A 22,500-nucleotide genomic window follows, 5' to 3' on the forward strand; every position below is an offset into this window, starting at 1 on the left:
GACTGACTGGTTGGTTGGTTGGTTGGTTGGTTGGTTGGTTGGTTGGTTGGTTGGTTGGTTCACTGACTGACTGACTGACTGGTTGGTTGGTTGGTTGGTTGGTTGGTTGGTTGGTTGGTTGATTGATTGACTAGTTCAGATTGGAAAAAGAACAATGAAGACAATAGCCAGCTTCTAAGAAACACTCAAGTCTGGGCAGACAGACAGACTCTCTGGTGGAGAGATACAAATGAAGTAAAGCTGTGAAACAAAACCGAAGGGAGTCCAAATGCAGTGAACCTGAGTCTTCACAACTCAAGTTCTACAAACACGTGACAGGGTTAGGAGGTATGTACATGTTTCGGTAGCATCAAGACTCGTATCAATCCTGATACATCACACCGAAACCTGAAGCTCAACATCTGACATCAGATTCTCCAGTAGCCGAAGGAGAAGCTGTGTCCACATCTCCTTCGGTTCAACAGCGAGGAAAATAAAGCTGCATTGGGCTTGAGAACATGAGATTCAACAAAAACTTCACCATCTGATAGCAGTTTGTACATAAGAATCTCATCCATGAGTACTAAACACACTGGGAGGCGGGATGGAGGTCGGTGACAGGATAGAATGACAAGTATTCAGGAAGAAGTTCTGGCCATCTAGTGGTTGATGCCAAGCAGTGATCTAATGGAGGTGGAACATGAACCTGTGAGCACAGATCAGTGAACACAGATCAGATACATTGAGTTGACATGAGTAAACATTTGGACTCTGAGAATGTAAGAAAGGGGGTCAGACAGACAGATAAGACTAATGAAATGATCTCAAACAGGAATCAGCTCAGTCGTTTATTACATGGAAGGTCCAAACAATGAAGACTTACATTACATACATAATGTACACATGAACACATTTTAAAACAATGAGGGAAGGTCATCAGTCAAGAACATGAGTAATTTAGCAATCCCATGCACGTTCCCAGAGGTAACCCACACTCACCCCAGCAAACTCCATAAACACCTCCAGCTGGATTCGAACCCACAACCTCCTTTGTGCCATGCTACAGGACTAATCATTGCACCAGTGAGACAACTGACAGTACTGACAAAACATTTACTCATGGAGATAGTAGCATTCACAAGATGAAAGGTTATCAAAGTGGCTTCTCATGCCTGTCATGATCTACGTCCTCAGTATTTTAATGACAAATCAATTATCATACAGGCAGTTGGACTTAACAGACAACTTGTCTCTTTTAACTGATTCTCACTGTCTTACATGTAAATCATTTTTATAACGTTCATAATTTACATGTCATTTGTCAACTCATTCCAGCTGTCAGATAGTCGTCCGGGTTACGGCCTGTTTAAAACGTCTATTTCTGACTAGTTAAGGCTGTCAGATAGTTCAGTTTATGGCCGAGATGGACGGACGTGTTGTGGACATCTATGGACGTTGCTTGCTCAATAAGTAGTGGTGAAATGATGTTACTCTGCTTTATAAAGACTGCTGCCAGCAGTAATACACAACAACAATGAATTCAAATGGGAAAATAATAATAATTTTCATTTAAGTTTCATGATTGATCCACCTCCCCTCTAAACTCCTGACAATATTTACATTTGTCCTGTTGTTCCGTGGGTCTGCAGGGCAGAGCAGCGTTCCTCCCAGATGCTGCACAGCTACCTGCTGCACTAACGTCCTTTGGTCTGTTTGACTGACCACGTCCTCCAGATGTTCCGGATATTATTGCTGCTGGTGAAGCTCCAGCTGTGAAGCCAACAGCTTCACTTCAGGACCAGTGGTGGAGGTGGGAGGGTGGGACGCTGTTTGTTTTGGCCAAAAGCCAGAGGTCTATATAAAGATCCCAACTAATTTCTTTAGGGAATCTGAGAATCTAAGCGAGAGAGATAAAGAATGTGCTACATGACAAAAATAATTAATTTATGACCCTAAACCCTCTGATGTCCTGCTCAAAAAGGGGCGTGGCCGAGGGGGGTGGAGGTCATAAAGGCACGTTTTATGGTTTTTTTATGGTCGTTTTACGAGGTTCTAATCAGTTTATGGTCGTTTTACGAGGTTCTAATCAGTTTATGGTTGCTTTGAAGGAACAGGTGGATGGGAGCGTGGGAACTCCCTAATTTAAATTATGGGGAGTTTTTACTGAATTAAGGTTATTTTGTTTAATCCTGAATGGTTTAAATAGTTTAATTTCGTAATATACAAGGGTTTAAATAGTTTAATACCTGTATTAGGGACGTTTTAAATGTTTAATACCGACGGCTTGACATTTTTTAACAGGTTAATAAGAAGTTGTAGTTGTGGGTGAATTTCCCCTGCATGTCTTCATCACTGCTTACGTTCAACCACAGAGCCCAGTCCCGTCATCTACAGCATGTCAGAGACACTTTCAATGGACCGTTAGAATTTTGGTGGCTTCATATATAAATATAAACAGTGTTCGTAGCATAGAGGAGTTTGTTAATTATCTATATTTTAATTTGTAACGATTGTTTACATTTGTTTAGGTTCGTGACCGTCATCTTATTATCTCTTTTATCACGTGGACTACATTTCACTATTGTGCTTGGTTCTGGTCTCTCTTGTGGAACTGAGTTTAGCTTCAATAAAATCCGAACCGAGTCTCTACGGAAATAGTCCATGTTTGGTTGTTGGATGACAAAAAAGACATTCTCATGGAATTTATCAATTTGTGCTAATATCAGAAATGTTTGTAAATATAAACTCAGCTCTGCCCATGCTTAGTAATAATAGTGAAACTACAAATAGAATGTGTCACAGCGAGTGTTCATCAAATGCCACATATGTCCAGTTTCCTTTAATTAAAAACGCTCAATTTCGTAATTGAATCTTTAAGAAAGACATTTTGTATGTGGTGTGAAAAGCTATAAAAGACAGTTGGAACAGGTTTTTATAATGTGTCGGACTGTCATGGATCATTTTGTGCATTTTTGCGCTCTGCAGGGACCAAAGTGCAACAGGCCCGCTTGTTATGGTTTAACCAGCCATTAAGTACGTTTAACCAGCCATTAACTTGAACACTACTGTTATCTTGTTGTTCGAAACGCCGTTGTCTTTAACCGGGTGTTATATTGACGTTAACATTAACGCGCCTACGGAGCTCCGCTGACTCTCACCGTTCACTGGCAACGCCGTGTTCATGATGCCAGATCAACGAGGAAGGACAGGATGCACCGTGTGTTTAACTCTGATAGTAATAATAGAGATAGTAGTAATAATAGTCTAATGAAGACGCCTTTATGGAGCCGAGGAGTGGCCACAGAGGAAATAGCACGTGGGAAAGAGATAAATAGAAACCTTAAAGGCCCAGTGAAATGTAAAACACTACTTTGCAAAAAACGATAGTTGGGGTTCTACTTCTAAGGTTCCTCCGACTCTTCCGCACAGTCAGAAAAGCTCTTGGACGTGTTGGATCCAGGAAGCCGGTCGTTCTGCCAAAAGTCAGGACTCAAAGCCTCAAAGGTGAAAAGTGGCGTCTGCTGAGGCGAGGAGACGAGGACGAATGGAGGACGAAGCGTCTTCTGCTTCCTCAAACATGTTCCAGACGGGGTCACCGATGGCAGAACCACCTTCTGTGTCTTCTTCATCAATCACGGGGTTTGAAATGACCATGATGATGAAATATGGTTCAATTCAGCCTCTTCGTGGTCAAAACTCTGATCCTCCATAATGTAAACACAACTTGGGCGTGTGCACAACTCGTGATGTCACTCTGTTATTGTCAGAAGCTCCGCCCAGCAGAGGAAATACCAACGTTTATCGGCTATTTTCTCTCAGATTGTCGTGTTTTAACATTTTACCTTCAGCCAGTTAGCAGGAAAATGATCATAAAAGCGACACCAGAGTGTTTTGGAGGTGGAATTTTCATTTCACCAGGACTTTAAATTAATAACTCGAGACACCAAGTTAGTATCTCGTTCACTCGTATTAGATTTTTTTTCACCAATGTTTCCTCCAGTCCCGTCATGTTTGCTGTTATGGACGCTTTGAGAACACATGATGTGGACCACATTAGATAGTGGTGTTTTCTTTTTTTTTTTTTTTCCCAGTGTTTAGTCCCAAGCTTTTAATGGGATTTTTTTTATTTATTTTATTTAAGGTAGTGCAGATTAAACAATACAAAACAGTAAACAATTCCAAAGATGTGTGAAAATGAACAATACATTCTATATACAAAAGTAATATAAACAAGTGCTACCTCAAATAGTATTTACATAATGTGTGCGTGCTTGTACATGAAATACTAAGTGTGACTTGGTTGTGTTTACGGAGGAAACAGAGGAGAAAGGAAATAGTTTGTATCGTAACATGGACTGAAAGGAGCAAAAGAAGTGAAATGATCCATTTTGTAGAAATTGAATGAGTTTGTTTTGAAATTGAGGTTCTATTGTCATAAATTCAGGAAGCGTCGACTGAGATTCTGTAATAATAATCAGACAGCAGATTTCTCCATTGATGTCTACTGATATTATTTTTGATATCCAGTTTGTGAGGATGGTTTCCTTGGTGATGGTTCAGGCTACAAGCAGTAGTTTAGTATGTGATGAGTGGAGAGTGAGAGTTGGGAAATCTCCTAGAAGGCAGAGTGGTGTTTTCTAAGTAAGCCATGTGAAATACAAACATGTTAAACTCACCTTGGTCCAAAAACAGAGGATCTAATTCTCGGCAGCACCGAGTCATATATCTCCACTTTACCATAAATAAATGAACTTGGGGCTTATTTTTCAACATTTGGGCATTACATTGTGAATTTCTGCTCCTTTCACTTTATTTCTGGACGTGTCGGCATCAAATACGTCAAGATCAGGAGGAATGGAGGTGTGGAATGAGGAGAACGCAGCTCTGCAGCCGTTTCCATTGGCAACCTACGTAAACACGCTGATCAACAACTAAAGTTCTCTTTCACATGAAGGCACATTTTATGGAGAAAAAAAAAAGTCCATCCTTTCATTTACAGTAGTATAGTAGATTGTTTAGTAGTTCCTGATGAACCACAAGTATTGCTTTATTACAAAGAAGCGCTGTGGAGCGTCTCAACCTGAGGTCACAACGTAACACAAGACCAGGAGGTGAAGTGCGTTATAATTAGAACAATGAAAAGCGTGTAAAAACAACATGGAAAACTACTTCTAAATTCTGTGTCCTTGGCAGCTGACTGTGTGACAGCACAACCCTGACTGCCCCATCACCAGAGTATTACTCCAGGTAATGAATCTGTGGCCAGAGATTAAATGATCTCGTTCCCTCTCTGTATTAATGTGAGGTGACGACTTAATATCTCATTCCCACACGTTATTTTTCTCTCGGGCCACTCCGGAGCTACATACAGTTCACTTTCTATGTCCTTCTCTCAGGTCAAAATTTTAAAAAGATGAGGCAACGTGATGCCGTCAATCATCCAGCTCAGTTTTCATGTTCCACTTTAATATCCTGGTTGCAGCGTAGTTTGTCACGTTTTATGGTAGTTTTATGGACTCACCATACTCACCATAATGTAATTTTCAGTAACTGGAAATGTTTAAAGTCCCAGTGAAATGAAAACTCCACCTCCAGAACCCTCTGGTGTCGCTTCTAGGGACGTTTTCCTGCTAACTGGCTGAAGGGTAAAATGTTAAAACACGGTTATCTGAGAGAAAATAGCCGATAAACGGTGCTGTTTCCTCTGCTGGGCGGAGCTTCTGACAATAACAGAGTGACATCACGAGTTGTGCACACGCCCAAGTTGTGTTTACATTATGGAGGATCAGAGTTTTGACCACGAAGAGGCTGAATTGAACCATATTTCATCATCATGGTCATTTCAAACCCAGTGATTGATGAAGAAGACACAGAAGGTGGTTCTGCCATCGGTGACCCCGTCTGGAACATGTTTGAGGAAGCAGAAGACGCTTCGTCCTCCATTCGTCCTCGTCTCCTCGCCTCAGCAGCCGCCACTTTTCACCTTTGAGGCTTTGAGTCCTGACTTTTGGCAGAACGACCGGCTTCCTGGTTCCAACACGTCGAAGACCTTTTCCCACTGCGGAATCACTGGAGATGAGTCCAGGTATTACTTGATCCTCTACTAGCCACCCGAGCTAGCGGCTCCCGCTAGCTGCTAGCAGCTCCCGCCGCCCGTGCTCCTTTTCTCCTCCCTCTGGTCTCTTCCAGGCTCAATCTTTCATCAAGGCTCATAAAAGGCCGACTATAACTTCAAAACACTGTAAAAACGTTGATATTTAAGAGGGAACAAGCCGATATAAACACAACAGATGGAGATCTGCACAACTCTTGACGTCACGCCCACGAAGAAGAAGGATTCCCCCGACTTCCTCGGCTGGAGATTCAAAACTCAAATAACTTTGTTATGCGACAACAGTGGTGGGGCAGAGTCGGAGGAACCTTACAAGTAGAACCACAACTATCGTTTTTTGCAAAGTAGTGTTTTACATTTCACTGGGACTTTAAGGCAAAATGCGGAACAACGGGGGCGGGGCATCATCAGGGAGGTTAAAACAATGTTCTTAGCCTGTTAACTTGGATGGCGACGTTAACGAACAGCACGACGAACCAGCTTTGAACAACCCATATTTATCGGTCGGTTAGCGAACGGCAGGTTAAAAACTTAACCGGTGGTTAGGTCTTAACCAGTGGTTTGAATAACCAAGTTTTGAACAACCAGGTCGTGATCTGTTGGCCAAGGGCACCGAGCAGCTCTCAGGAGGCACCAAGTTACTTTCTTGCTCGTGGGTTCCACGTCACTTAGTTTCATTTTAAAAGCTTTATAAGAATGGACTTCTCTCATGAAGTGGTTGTCCAGCGGTTAGAATCCTCACCAATCATGCAGGAGGCTGTGGTGCCAAACGCCAAACTTTTTGTTGTGTTTGTGATTGGCATGTGTCAGTAAACTCATAAAAGCCATTAATATTTGTTTTGTGAAGCGGTACCTACTGACATAACGTCAAACCATGTAATTATTTTAATTTCTGTTAGATATCACTCTGCTTACCCCACAGAACTAACTGTGGTGGTTTCCTTATACCATCCAGCGTTTCTTTTTGCTTGTTATCCCTGGATTCAATGAACCACACAATATTATCTGGTTCAGTGTTTTTCAACCTTTTTGAGCCGAGACACACTTTTTTCTTTGGAAAACTCTGGAGGCACACCTCCACCTGAAAATGTTAAAATGTTAAACTCTGCAGCCTCTATTAACAATATAAAGTCTTTCTCATCAAAGTTTTATCAACAGGAATCCAGTAAGTCCAGAAAGCAAGGACTTTTTTTAATAGTGCCTCCGTCAGTGTGAAACCTGGACCTGATGGATGAAGAGCTGAGATCCTGGTTTTCAAAAACTTCTCCATCACTGTCACTGACACAGTACTTTGATACAAGATGGTAGCAGGAGGTGGAGATGAACCACACTGACGTCTGTCACTTTACATTTCACCTGCAAAGTTCTGTGCTGCCCTCTAGTGGTGAAGAGTATTTATACTTGATTACTCTGCAACACACTGAGAGCAAAGGTTTTTTTAGAAAGAAATGTGAAATGTGATAATTTCCCACGGCTCAGCTGACGATCTGGAGGAAACACCAGTGTTCCGCGGAGCAGTGGTTGATAGACACTGATCTGTTTGCTTCAAACTCACTGACAAGTACCTCCATTTCAATTTCAGAAAAGTTCTTATTTTTCATCTTCTTGATGATGAAAGTTGTAATAGCTGAGCTCCAGGCTTCAACCCACCTTGACTGAGTACTAAAGTGACTGACAGGATCACCATCAACACCCAAACTGATTCACCGTAGATCACGTCCGACTTTGTGAATTGTAAAATAATGTTCTTTTATTCGCTCACACAGTTGAGTCCAAAATCCAGGGTCCATTTAAACAAACAATACACAGTTGCGTCACAAACCATTTGTGCTCCATTAAGTCAAGTAACCGCCTGAGGTCAGAAAGTTTCCTCCCTGATCATATACCAATGACCCACGATGCACTTACACCCCCTTGTGGATCAACTGGTTTATTACACCTACACCCAAGTACACAAGTGCTGATCACTGAAAATGTTTTCATATTCACTTGGTAATGTAACATTTTTTTTAAAGGGATTCTAGATTGTGAATAGAACCTCGGCCTCCCGCATGACAGGGAACAATCCTACCACCGGAGACCATTAACTCCAGAAGCTACATGAATTCTTTCACACGGGAGCAGATGGAACCTGGCAGAACTCACAGGCAGAAACATTCTACTGTCTACTAATAAAGCATTCTGTGTTTTCAGCAAACAGATTTGAAAACGATTTGCCAACTCTTTCAACAGTGCAAGAGAAGTTGTGGCACTTATGGACACTTTAAATATCAGTCACTACCGTCTTTTACAGCCTTTCAATCCACATATAAAACATCTATTCCTAACTTGATGATACTACTTGAATATTTTTAATGCAAGGAAACTGGAGACATATGTGGCGTTTGAGGTTATTGAGCTCCTGATGTGACACTTTCCATTTATAGTTTCACCATTATACTGCTAGATTATGTGCAGAAGCATTTTCAGAGGTGAGTTTATAGTCACACACAGTCAAGTGACTATAATTCAACACAAGTATAAGACAAGTTGAATTCCATACTTTGTGTGGTGGGTGGATCCATCCAGATACTGATATCAGTACCTTTGTTAAGACATTAAATGATACCAATGAGATCAATACTTACTTTCAGTTCTTCTACTCTATGCATGCATGCTGCTGAACCCTTAAAATATTATTTCAGGTAGAGTTGATTTAATTTGTCCTGGACTGATAGTTTTGTGTTGAAGAAATAAATCCAGACATCACAATGTAAGGGGCAAAAAACTGTTTTGTTACTGTAGTTGGACCAAAAATATTATGATAAAGTATTTTGTGTTTTCATAACTTTTCCCTAATTCTGTTCTACACCTTAACTAATTAATAAACCAAAGGAAAAAAAACCATTAAAAAAACCGGGACCTCGCTATGCGTGTGTGTGTGTGTGTGTGTGTGTGTGTGTGTGTGTGTGTGTGTGTGTGTGTGTGTGTGTGTGTGTGTGTGTGTGAGGTAGAGAGAGAGGTGGAGAAAGTTACCTTGAAAAACAATAAACTCAGAACACAAAAGCATAAAAACGTTGTGTTATTGGTGTGTATGTCGGGACCCTATGTCTCTGAGTCTCCCTCTGTCTGTCTGTTTCTAAACGTAGACATGAGACACTTGTTAAATTAACATAGCATATCAGTCATCAAAAAATATCAAAGGAACTTAATACAAAGCAATTCAGCATTAACCGTCATATTTTCTTGTGTGAAAATTAGGGGATTAATGATTATTACAGGCGGATTATACCTTCAATGACAGATTATTAACACAACCTGGGAAGCGTGCACACAATGGAGGTAAGAAAGTGATTAAATAAATAAATAAACGTGTGCTGTGATTATTAATAAGCCGCCGCGAGCCGTCGTAAAGTAAGAAATATTGATTATCGCCACTGATTGTTGATCCAGGTGAGAGGATAACTTAATGCACGTTTATTAAAGGGAAATCAAGAAGTCCTGCATGAAGCCACATGTCAGGAAGAACAACTCCTGTGTGAAGTCGCTATATTGTGATCATGAACATTTGAATTCATATTTTGTAGATGAAACATGAATTATCACGCGGTGGCTCTGAAGCAGAACAACTTCATTTTACTGCTCAAAGCATGATTATTGAATGATTTCAGAGACGCAGACGTGTAAATAGCAGAATGTCTCTGGTAAGACCCGATGGTGGATTCAAGTCACACTGAGGGTCATCAGTTCAGCAGGACAAGCAACAAGCAGTGAGACGTTTCTTTCCTTCCATCAAGGTGTTCTTCACACATTGACGTCATATAGGATCCATGTTGAGATGTGTGGAAGCACGTCGACTGACCACAGTCAAAGTGTTTCCTTTACAAAGCTGCAAACATTCTGACGTCACCAGAAAGTTTCGTTTTGAATCAACACGTTCTTGTCAGGATTCACACACCTCGCTCCAGCACCGGATCCTCTCTGGCACTCCTGCAGGCAATCAGCTAATTGATTGTCAAGCAGTCTTAAGCCCTGCAGTGAGGAGGGTCCGGGGCCAGAGGATTGCTAGTCTTCACTCCGTGTGGAGGTGCGTCGGTGTTGTCCTCCCCGGGGGGTGAGTGTCCTCCCCGGGGTGGTTCCCATTCCCGTTCCTGTTCCGACGCCAGTTCCAAGAAGTCCCCCCCGGGTCCCGTCCCGGCTCCAAGAAGTCCCCCCCGGGTCCCGTCCCGGCTCCAAGAAGTCCCCCCCGGGTCCCGTCCCGGCTCCAAGAAGTCCCCCCCCGGGTCCCGTCCCGGCTCCAAGAAGTTCCCCCCCCCGGGTCCCGTCCCGGCTCCAAGAAGTTCCCCCCCCCGGGTCCCGTCCCGGCTCCAAGAAGTTCCCCCCCCCGGGTCCCGTCCCGGCTCCAAGAAGTTCCCCCCCCCGGGTCCCGTCCCGGCTCCAAGATGTTCCCCCCCCCGGGTCCCGTCCCGGCTCCAAGATGTTCCCCCCCCCCGGGTCCCGTCCCGGCTCCAAGATGTTCCCCCCCCCGGGTCCCGTCCCGGCTCCAAGATGTTCCCCCCCCCGGGTCCCGTCCCGGCTCCAAGAAGTCCCCCCCGGGTCCCGTCCCGGCTCCAAGAAGTTCCCCCCGGGTTCCGTCCCGGCTCCAAGAAGTTCCCCCCGGGTCCCGTCCCGGTTCCAAGAGGCCCCCCCAGAGATTCCCCCGGGTCCCGTCACCGTTCCAGCTCCCCTTTCCCCGTTCCCTCAATAAACATTTACTGTTTGCAAACAACTTTCTGCTGGAGGTCTGCTTTTGGGTTCTAGCTCCAACACGCCGGCGCCCAGCCGTGACAGTTCTTTTCCTCTGAATGTTTGTCGTGACTCCATATTTTCATGACTCTGGGACAGTAGATCATTTCAGGACGTCATGATGGAGCTTGTCCAGGACGCATAGCGGCTGAAATTGGACTCAATCATGACGACAGTCATGAGGCCATCATCAGTATGACTGAGGAATCGCTTTGTTTGAGAGAGAAAAAGTGTGTGGAAGTGAGAAGGTCCAGGTTCCAGTAGGAAATTAAAATACGTCCAGCAGCTAAAGCGACACCGCTGCTGCAGCCAAAGCCTGAACGTTCCTGACTGGGTGAGATGAGACGATGTTAATTCATGTGTGATGTATACGGACATCACGGCACTGCCGTACGTCACTCAGTCTCACTTTATTACAGCAGAAGTGTTTGGGGATGAACTTCCTCCCCGCTCTTCTTTTAGTTTTAGATTTCCGTTGGATAGGAATTCATCACGGCGACGGCAGGAGGAGTTCTGGTTCCATGAATTCATGTTCCTGCAGTCCTGCTGAGATCATGAACCTCATCATCACAGATCAACCCTCGTGGAGATAAACAGACTTGGAGAAAGTAAAAAAAACAACATTGTTGAAAGCCTGGGTGACGAGGATTTATGTCATCTTCTCCTGTCGTCTGTGCTGCTCGGCTCGGCGCTGAGCGCCTCCCCTCCAGACGCTCCTTTTACAAACGTTTCACTCAGCTGTTTAACTTTTCTCCTCCTTCAGCGTCAAATAATTCCACACGGCAGACATGACTGCGGCTCCGCAAGGCTTCTGTTTTCATGACAAAAACACAGGCGCGTGGTAACCATGGCGACAGCCGGTCAGCGTTGCAGCACGTCGCACATCGTGAAGTGGAGGATATCTGACAGTGTGTGCTTCAGATCGGACGGGTTCTAATAAAAGGCCTCATGCCTGATCCAGTGGACGGAACCATCACTAGTGATAATGACAATACGCTGTAAACTACTGCTGTCAAATGGTTCAAGGTTCAAGGTTCAAGGTGTTTTATTTGTCATTTCCACAGTAAAAGCCAGGTTTCACAGTGTCATGAAATTCTTACTTTGCCGTCTGCCCTGGTGCCGACATACATAAATAAATAAGTGTATACACAAGAAAATAGAATAAAATCAAATAAATGTATGTGTAAGCGGCCATGTCCTGTTTCTGATTGTCCTTCCAACAGTGGTGGAGCTCCAGCAGCCCAACCTACTGGTCCACTGGCACATCCACCCCACAGTGTTGTTCCTCCACCTTCCACTCAGGTAACCTGTGTTCTATGTGACCATCTGCAGCAGCTGGAACCATCAACTGAGTGCTATTCAACATGGTGTTGACCAAGCTCTAAAGGATGTCAGTCCCTGTTTGCTCTTCACTTATCACAAAGACGATCTTTAAAAAACAAGATTTTAACAAGTACCAATCCATTTGATGTTGCAAATAACGTTCTGGTTTGTCCCATTAGATAGATAGATAGATAGATAATTACTTTATTCATCCCCGAAGGGAAATTGTTTTGTTGCAGCAATCTGGTACATACGAATATTATAGAATAGAAATAAAAGTAAAAAATAAAAATATAAAAATATCTGGACATAAAGTAAAACACAGAATGGAACTTGGGCACTTAGAAATAAGCAGGAGATCAAAGCAAGATAAATAAATAGTAAGGTGCAGTGGCAGAGCCATTAGAAGTCACTACAAAGGCAGAATCTGTATCGATAATTGTAAAACCAGTGCATTAACAGTAAAGAGGTGATCGTTAAAGTCTGTAAATCAATAGATGGATGTGTCACTAAATATATTAAACACCAGAAAGTCAGTCCTAAAACCAACCTGACACTGTACTTTAGTAATCCCTGAAGGGAAACACGGATGATGTCACATGTATTTGTACTTTATTATTATTATTATGTTTGGTGTAAATGCTTCCAGATCATAGCAAACATTGATGTTAATGCTGAAAACTTGAGATGTAAATGTAGCACACTGAGTGTCCAACATGAACATAAACGTGATCTAGACTGTCTGTGTCTCGCTGCACGTTTCAGTGTTTTATTTGTGAAAAACATTTATAAAGTCATGTCTAATTTTCTTTGTACGTCACAATCGTGTGACACTTTGTGTTGGTCTTTCACGTAAAATTCCAAATAAATATATTTATGTTTGTGGCGTGTAATGTGACAAAATGTGGAAAAGTTCAAGGGGTATGACTACTTGATATACTGTATAAGCCTATTTTGTTCACTGACCTAATGTGTTGAACAGTTAGCATTAATGTATTCATTTCAGTGTTTGTTGTGTTGATGACATTAGCTCATACTGTTACTGTGGCGTATGGACGTGAGGGACGACAAGACGGGAGGGAAACGGAGTGGATAGATAGAACGGTCGATTGCTGTCGTGCAACTTGATGCTACAAACTGCTGTTGATCACAAAGAACATTTTTTAAAACAGTTCAGCAGATAACTGCAAAATACTTCGGTTTGTGATGCAAGCATGAAATTCGGCACAAATTTGAGGTCCACTTTTTGTAAAAAAAAAAAAAAGGTGTTAGCTACGCAAAATTCCAAGATGGCGACCACTTTTCAAGATGGCCGCCACGTGCGCCGTAAATTCGTCTTCTGCAGCAAAATATTTGAAACAAAATGCAACATTAAGGGTGAAAACCAAAGATTCTAGTGTCTAACATTTTAGCCTGATTATTTTTGGTCCTGTGACATCACACAGCATAGTTGTAACAAAGATGGCGTCCAAAATATCCGCCACGAAACCAAGAAATGCTCATACTTCAGGAAATAATAGACATAGAATAGTGATTTTTGATCCGTCACGAGGTTTTTGGGATCAATTCATTAGATGGACATTCTAGATTCATAGTGATCATGTGTATTGCTGAAACAAAGACGCAGTCCAACATGGCGGTTACAATAGCATAAGCCATTGTTCACCAACTAGCGACTGGAACTAAATTAGGGTTTGTATGATTTGATAACTTGATATGGTTTTCACCAATTTGTGATAATATAGTCTGCACTGTGTTTGTACCGTCCATCCATCCATCCATCCATTGTCTACCGCTTTATCCAGTCCGAGCAGAGTTGCCCAGACTTCCCTCGCCCCAGACACTTCCTCCAGCTCCTCCGGTGGCACCCCAAGGTGTTCCCAGGCCATAGAGAGACATAGTCCCTCCAGCGTGTCCTGGGTCTGCCCCGAGGCCTCCTACCGGAGGGACATGCCCGGAACACCTCCCTAGGGAGGCGTCCGTGGGTCATCCGAAATAGATGCCCGAGCCACCTCAGCTGGCTCCTCTTGATGTGGAGGAGCAGCGGCTCTACTCCGAGCTCCTCCCTGGTGACTGAGCTCCTCACCCTATCTCTAAGGGTGACTGAGCTCCTCACCCTATCTCTAAGGGTGACTGAGCTCCTCACCCTATCTCTAAGGGTGACTGAGCTCCTCACCCTATCTCTAAGGGTGACTGAGCTCCTCACCCTCTCTCTAAGGGTGACTGAGCTCCTCCCCCTATCTCTAAGGGTGACTGAGCTCCTCACCCTATCTCTAAGGGTGGCTGAGCTCCTCACCCTCTCTCTAAGGGTGACTGAGCTCCTCACCCTATCTCTAAGGGTGACTGAGCTCCTCACCCTATCTCTAAGGGTGACTGAGCTCCTCCCCCTATCTCTAAGGGTGACTGAGCTCCTCCCCCTATCTCTAAGGGTGGCTGAGCTCCTCCCTGGTGACTGAGCTCCTCCCCCTATCTCTAAGGTGACTGAGCTCCTCACCCTATCTCTAAGGGTACGCCCAGCCACCCTACGGAGGAAGCTCATTTCAGTCGCTTGTATCCGGGATCTGGTTCTTTCGGTCATGACCCATAGTTCATGACCATTGGTGAGGGGAGGAATGAAGATCGACCGGTAAATCGAGAGCTTCGTCTTTTGGCTCAGCTCCTTCTTCACCACGACGGACCGATACAACGTCTGTATAACTGCAGACGCTGCACCGATCCGCCTGTCGATCTCACGCTCCATCTTCCCCCCACTCGTGAACAAGACCCCAAGATACTTGAACTCCTCCACCTGTGACAAGGGCACTCCACCGACCTGGAGGGGGCAAGCCACCTTTTTCCGGTCGAGAACCATGGCCTCGGATTTAGAGGTGCTGATCTTCATCCCAGCTGCTTCACACTCGGCTGTGAACCGCGTCAGTGCACGCTGGAGATCCAGGCTGAAGCCTGTTTGTACCGCTCATGAAAATAAAGTGCCTGGCGCGACTGTTCTGGCCCGTGACAGAACGTGACACAAGCCTACAAACACACGCGCATGGTCAGTTGGCCTTACGGTGGGGTTGCCGTGGTAATGGCAACGTGGAAAAGTCAGAATTTGTCTCAGGTCTTATTCGCGTATGCCACAAACATCACGCGACTCTGCGTAATCAGGATTGGATTTCTGTGTCCCAGTCGTGTTCAGCACAAAGTGGGGCTTGACTCCTTATATTCTGATATGTCCTGGTGAACATAACGGAAGTAGCTTTGGCACAGCCGTCAAGACATTGAGATTTATAGAGTTCATGGCAGCCATCTTGGACGCCATCTTTGCTTTGATCATTTGATCTGGTACTCTCGCCCAGAAAACCTTTCTTTTAGATACTTTAGTCCATAAAACCTAGATATACATGCAAAATATAATCTTTCATTCAAATACTTGGCTTGAAAATTTAACTTTTCAATCACGATGGCGGCCATCTTCAAAAGTGGTCGCCATCTTGGAATTTTGCGTGGCTAAGGCTTTTTTTTTTTTTTTTTTTTTTACAAAAAGTGGACCTCAAAGAGTATTTGTGCCAAATGTCATGCTGGCATCACAAACCGAAGTATTCTGGGGTATTTTGCAGTTTTCTGCTGCACTAAAAATAGTAGTTAAACGATGAATGCAGCCCTGAGCTAGAACTTCTGTCTCTTGGTTCCTGCATGCTGGCGCGACACTATTCTGTTCTGGAAAAGCAGGACATAAGCTCAGGTGTGTCCTCCCCTCCCCCACATTTCTGAATCTGAATCTGAACCCCCACAGTCGGTTGGTTCGGCTCCAGCGGACGGGAGAAGCAGGAGAGAAGATGGATGGATGAAATTCTCTGGTGTTGTTTGGGATACGGTGGTCACTGTGCAGGAGAACTGTACTCTGCTCTGGTCCCAGTGAACTCAGTGTGTCTTCAAATGTTAAACTCTCTCCAATAACCCATAAACCAGGGGTGTCCAACATGCGGCCCGGGGGCCGGAAGCGGCCCGCCAGAGGGTCAAATCCGGCCGCCGTGGGATTTAAAGTATAAAAATGGAAACTGACAGATCTAAAAACACCAGATTGGCAAAAATGACATTTAAAACCGCCCTTGGTCAGGATTTGACCCCCGACATTAATGCATCTGTGGAGGTCGCATGATGCAAAACCTTTCACAATAAAACAACGAGTCCAATTTATGTGAAGTGACACTTTAGACACGTAAACTCAAAACAATTTCCAGATGATGACAAATTGTTTTAATCCTGAATAAAAATACAATGTGCAGACACAGCTGATTGGGGTGCAAATATAATAATATCTGATTTCCTTTAATATGTATATTTCAGAATAGACTGGCCAGTTCTTGCAGTTACAAAAGAATCAAAAGAAGGAAAGACTTTGCATTTGTCCATATCTGCAGTTTAACATGTGATGTTTGACTTGTTGGCCTCCAGAGGTCAGAGGTCAGGTTGATGTGGCTCCTCAATTGAAATCACTTTGACCCCCCTGACATAAATATTTTATCGTATTTGTATTATTTTACGTTTACTCTAAATGAAAGTTCCTTAGCAGTAGCTATACAGACATTACTAAAAGAAGTCAGACGGGCGTCCAGGCCGACCAGGAGGTGAAGCAGACTCCTTCTCTCCGTCAGGCGGAGCAGGGTGGTGGTGCAGGAGAGCAGTGAGCTCTTCATTGTTTCAGAGGAAGGCCTCCTTCTGCCGCCGCTGCTCCTTTTTTAAAATAAGTGTGAGCGCCATTGTAGCGTCCTGACTCCTCCCACTCACCGGCTGTGGGCGTGGCCTCTGCTGTATGATGTGATGACCAGCTGGACTTGATGTTAAAGTGCTTTGTCTTCAGGCTCAGAGCCGCGGTGTGTGGCCCTTTAAGACCGACATGAACAAACTGCCCCCGACATGAACAATCTGCCCCCCGACATGAACAAACTGCCCCCCCGACATGAACAAACTGCCCCCCGACATGAACAAACTGCCCCCGACATGAACAAACTGCCCCCGACATGAACAATCTGCCCCCCGACATGAACAAACTGCCCCCCCGACATGAACAAACTGCCCCCCGACATGAACAAACTGCCCCCCGGACATGAACAAACTGCCCCCCGACATGAACAAACTGCCCCCCGACATGAACAAACTTCCCCCCCCGACATGAACAATCTACCCCCGACATGAACAAACTGCCCCCGACATGAACAAACTGCCCCCCCGACATGAACAATCTGCCCCCCCGACATGAACAAACTGCCCCCGACATGAACAAACTGCCCCCCGACATGAACAATCTGCCCCCGACATGAACAAACTGCCCCCGACATGAACAAACTGCCCCCCGACATGAACAAACTGCCCCCCGACATGAACAATCTGCCCCCGACATGAACAAACTGCCCCCCGACATGAACAATCTGCCCCCGACATGAACAAACTGCCCCCCCGACATGAACAATCTGCCCCCCCGACATGAACAAACTGCCCCCGACATGAACAAACTGCCCCCCGACATGAACAATCTGCCCCCCGACATGAACAAACTGCCCCCCGACATGAACAATCTGCCCCCCGACATGAACAATCTACCCCCGACATGAACAATCTGCCCCCCGACATGAACAAACTGCCCCCGACATGAACAATCTGCCCCCCGACATGAACAAACTGCCCCCCCGACATGAACAAACTGCCCCCCGACATGAACAAACTTCCCCCCCCGACATGAACAATCTGCCCCCGACATGAACAAACTGCCCCCCGACACGAACAAACTGCCCCCGACATGAACAATCTGCCCCCCGACATGAACAAACTGCCCCCCCGACATGAACAAACTGCCCCCCGACATGAACAAACTTCCCCCCCCGACATGAACAATCTGCCCCCGACATGAACAAACTGCCCCCCGACACGAACAAACTGCCCCCGACATGAACAATCTGCCCCCCGACATGAACAAACTGCCCCCGACATGAACAATCTGCCCCCCGACATGAACAAACTGCCCCCCCGACATGAACAAACTGCCCCCCGACATGAACAAACTTCCCCCCCCGACATGAACAATCTGCCCCCGACATGAACAAACTGCCCCCCGACACGAACAAACTGCCCCCGACATGAACAATCTGCCCCCCGACATGAACAAACTGCCCCCCCGACATGAACAAACTGCCCCCCGACATGAACAAACTTCCCCCCCCGACATGAACAATCTGCCCCCGACATGAACAAACTGCCCCCCGACACGAACAAACTGCCCCCCGACATGAACAATCTGCCCCCCCGACATGAACAAACTGCCCCCCCGACATGAACAAACTGCCCCCCGACATGAACAAACTTCCCCCCCCGACATGAACAATCTGCCCCCGACATGAACAAACTGCCCCCCGACACGAACAAACTGCCCCCGACATGAACAATCTGCCCCCCGACATGAACAAACTGCCCCCCCGACATGAACAAACTGCCCCCCGACATGAACAAACTTCCCCCCCCGACATGAACAATCTGCCCCCGACATGAACAAACTGCCCCCCGACACGAACAAACTGCCCCCCGACATGAACAAACTGCCCCCGACATGAACAATCTGCCCCCCGACATGAACAAACTGCCCCCGACATGAACAATCTGCCCCCCGACATGAACAAACTGCCCTCGACATGAACAAACTGCCCCCCGACATGAACAAACTGCCCCCCGACATGAACAATCTGCCCCCCGACATGAACAAACTGCCCCCCGACATGAACAAACTGCCCCCCGACATGAACAAACTGCCCCCGACATGAACAATCTACCCCCGACATGAACAATCTGCCCCCCGACATGAACAAACTGCCCCCGACATGAACAAACTGCCCCCCGACATGAACAAACTGCCCCCCCGACATGAACAAACTGCCCCCCGACATGAACAAACTGCCCCCGACATGAACAATCTACCCCCGACATGAACAATCTGCCCCCGACATGAACAAACTGCCCCCCGACATGAACAATCTGCCCCCGACATGAACAAACTGCCCCCCCGACATGAACAATCTGCCCCCCCGACATGAACAAACTGCCCCCGACATGAACAAACTGCCCCCCGACATGAACAATCTGCCCCCCGACATGAACAAACTGCCCCCCGACATGAACAATCTGCCCCCCGACATGAACAATCTACCCCCGACATGAACAATCTGCCCACCGACATGAACAAACTGCCCCCGACATGAACAATCTGCCCCCCGACAGTTTGTTCGTGTCGGGGGCAGTTTGTTCATGTCGGGGGCAGATTGTTCATGTCGGGGGGGGAAGTTTGTTCATGTCGGGGGGCAGTTTGTTCATGTCGGGGGCAGTTTGTTCATGTCGGGGGGGCAGATTGTTCATGTCGGGGGGGCAGTTTGTTCATGTCGGGGGCAGTTTGTTCATGTCGGGGGTAGATTGTTCATGTCGGGGGGGGAAGTTTGTTCATGTCGGGGGGCAGTTTGTTCATGTCGGGGGGCAGTTTGTTCATGTCCGGGGGGCAGTTTGTTCATGTCGGGGGGCAGTTTGTTCATGTCGGGGGGGCAGTTTGTTCATGTCGGGGGGCAGATTGTTCATGTCGGGGGCAGTTTGTTCATGTCGGGGGCAGTTTGTTCATGTCGGGGGGCAGTTTGTTCATGTCGGGGGGGCAGTTTGTTCATGTCGGGGGGCAGATTGTTCATGTCGGGGGCAGTTTGTTCATGTCGGTCTTAAAGGGCCACACACCGCGGCTCTGAGCCTGAAGACAAAGCACTTTAACATCAAGTCCAGCTGGTCATCACATCATACAGCAGAGGCCACGCCCACAGCCGGTGAGTGGGAGGAGTCAGGACGCTACAATGGCGCTCACACTTATTTTAAAAAAGGAGCAGCGGCGGCAGAAGGAGGCCTTCCTCTGAAACAATGAAGAGCTCACTGCTCTCCTGCACCACCACCCTGCTCCGCCTGACGGAGAGAAGGAGTCTGCTTCACCTCCTGGTCGGCCTGGACGCCCGTCTGACTTCTTTTAGTAATGTCTGTATAGCTACTGCTAAGGAACTTTCATTTAGAGTAAACGTGTCGTGACATGAACAAACTGCCCCCCGACATGAACAAACTTCCCCCCCCGACATGAACAATCTGCCCCCGACATGAACAAACTGCCCCCCGACACGAACAAACTGCCCCCCGACATGAACAAACTGCCCCCGACATGAACAATCTGCCCCCCGACATGAACAAACTGCCCCCGACATGAACAATCTGCCCCCCGACATGAACAAACTGCCCTCGACATGAACAAACTGCCCCCCGACATGAACAATCTGCCCCCCGACATGAACAAACTGCCCCCCCGACATGAACAAACTGCCCCCCGACATGAACAAACTGCCCCCGACATGAACAATCTACCCCCGACATGAACAATCTGCCCCCCGACATGAACAAACTGCCCCCGACATGAACAAACTGCCCCCCGACATGAACAAACTGCCCCCCCGACATGAACAAACTGCCCCCCGACATGAACAAACTGCCCCCGACATGAACAATCTACCCCCGACATGAACAATCTGCCCCCCGACATGAACAAACTGCCCCCGACATGAACAATCTGCCCCCCGACATGAACAAACTGCCCCCCCGACATGAACAAACTGCCCCCCGACATGAACAAACTTCCCCCCCCGACATGAACAATCTGCCCCCGACATGAACAATCTGCCCCCGACATGAACAAACTGCCCCCCGACACGAACAAACTGCCCCCGACATGAACAATCTGCCCCCCGACATGAACAAACTGCCCCCCCGACATGAACAAACTGCCCCCCGACATGAACAAACTTCCCCCCCCGACATGAACAATCTGCCCCCGACATGAACAAACTGCCCCCCGACACGAACAAACTGCCCCCCGACATGAACAAACTGCCCCCGACATGAACAAACTGCCCCCCGACATGAACAAACTGCCCCCGACATGAACAATCTGCCCCCGACATGAACAATCTGCCCCCGACATGAACAAACTGCCCCCCCGACATGAACAAACTGCCCCCCGACATGAACAAACTTCCCCCCCCGACATGAACAATCTGCCCCCGACATGAACAATCTGCCCCCGACATGAACAAACTGCCCCCCGACACGAACAAACTGCCCCCGACATGAACAATCTGCCCCCCGACATGAACAAACTGCCCCCCCGACATGAACAAACTGCCCCCCGACATGAACAAACTTCCCCCCCCGACATGAACAATCTGCCCCCGACATGAACAAACTGCCCCCCGACACGAACAAACTGCCCCCCGACATGAACAAACTGCCCCCGACATGAACAATCTGCCCCCCGACATGAACAAACTGCCCCCGACATGAACAAACTGCCCCCCGACATGAACAAACTGCCCCCCGACATGAACAAACTTCCCCCCCCGACATGAACAATCTGCCCCCGACATGAACAATCTGCCCCCGACATGAACAAACTGCCCCCCGACACGAACAAACTGCCCCCGACATGAACAATCTGCCCCCCGACATGAACAAACTGCCCCCCCGACATGAACAAACTGCCCCCCGACATGAACAAACTGCCCCCCGACATGAACAAACTTCCCCCCCCGACATGAACAATCTGCCCCCGACATGAACAATCTGCCCCCGACATGAACAAACTGCCCCCCGACACGAACAAACTGCCCCCCGACATGAACAAACTGCCCCCGACATGAACAATCTGCCCCCCGACATGAACAAACTGCCCCCCCGACATGAACAAACTGCCCCCCGACATGAACAAACTGCCCCCCGACATGAACAAACTGCCCCCCGACACGAACAAACTGCCCCCCGACATGAACAAACTGCCCCCGACATGAACAATCTGCCCCCCGACATGAACAAACTGCCCCCGACATGAACAATCTACCCCCGACATGAACAATCTGCCCCCCGACATGAACAAACTGCCCCCGACATGAACAATCTGCCCCCCGACATGAACAAACTGCCCCCCCGACATGAACAAACTGCCCCCCGACATGAACAAACTTCCCCCCCCCGACATGAACAATCTGCCCCCGACATGAACAATCTGCCCCCGACATGAACAAACTGCCCCCCGACACGAACAAACTGCCCCCGACATGAACAATCTGCCCCCCGACATGAACAAACTGCCCCCCCGACATGAACAAACTGCCCCCCGACATGAACAAACTTCCCCCCCCGACATGAACAATCTGCCCCCGACATGAACAAACTGCCCCCCGACACGAACAAACTGCCCCCCGACATGAACAAACTGCCCCCGACAT

Source organism: Blennius ocellaris, assembly GCF_963422515.1.
Source record: "Blennius ocellaris genome assembly, chromosome: 17".
Lineage (NCBI taxonomy): Eukaryota > Metazoa > Chordata > Actinopteri > Blenniiformes > Blenniidae > Blennius > Blennius ocellaris.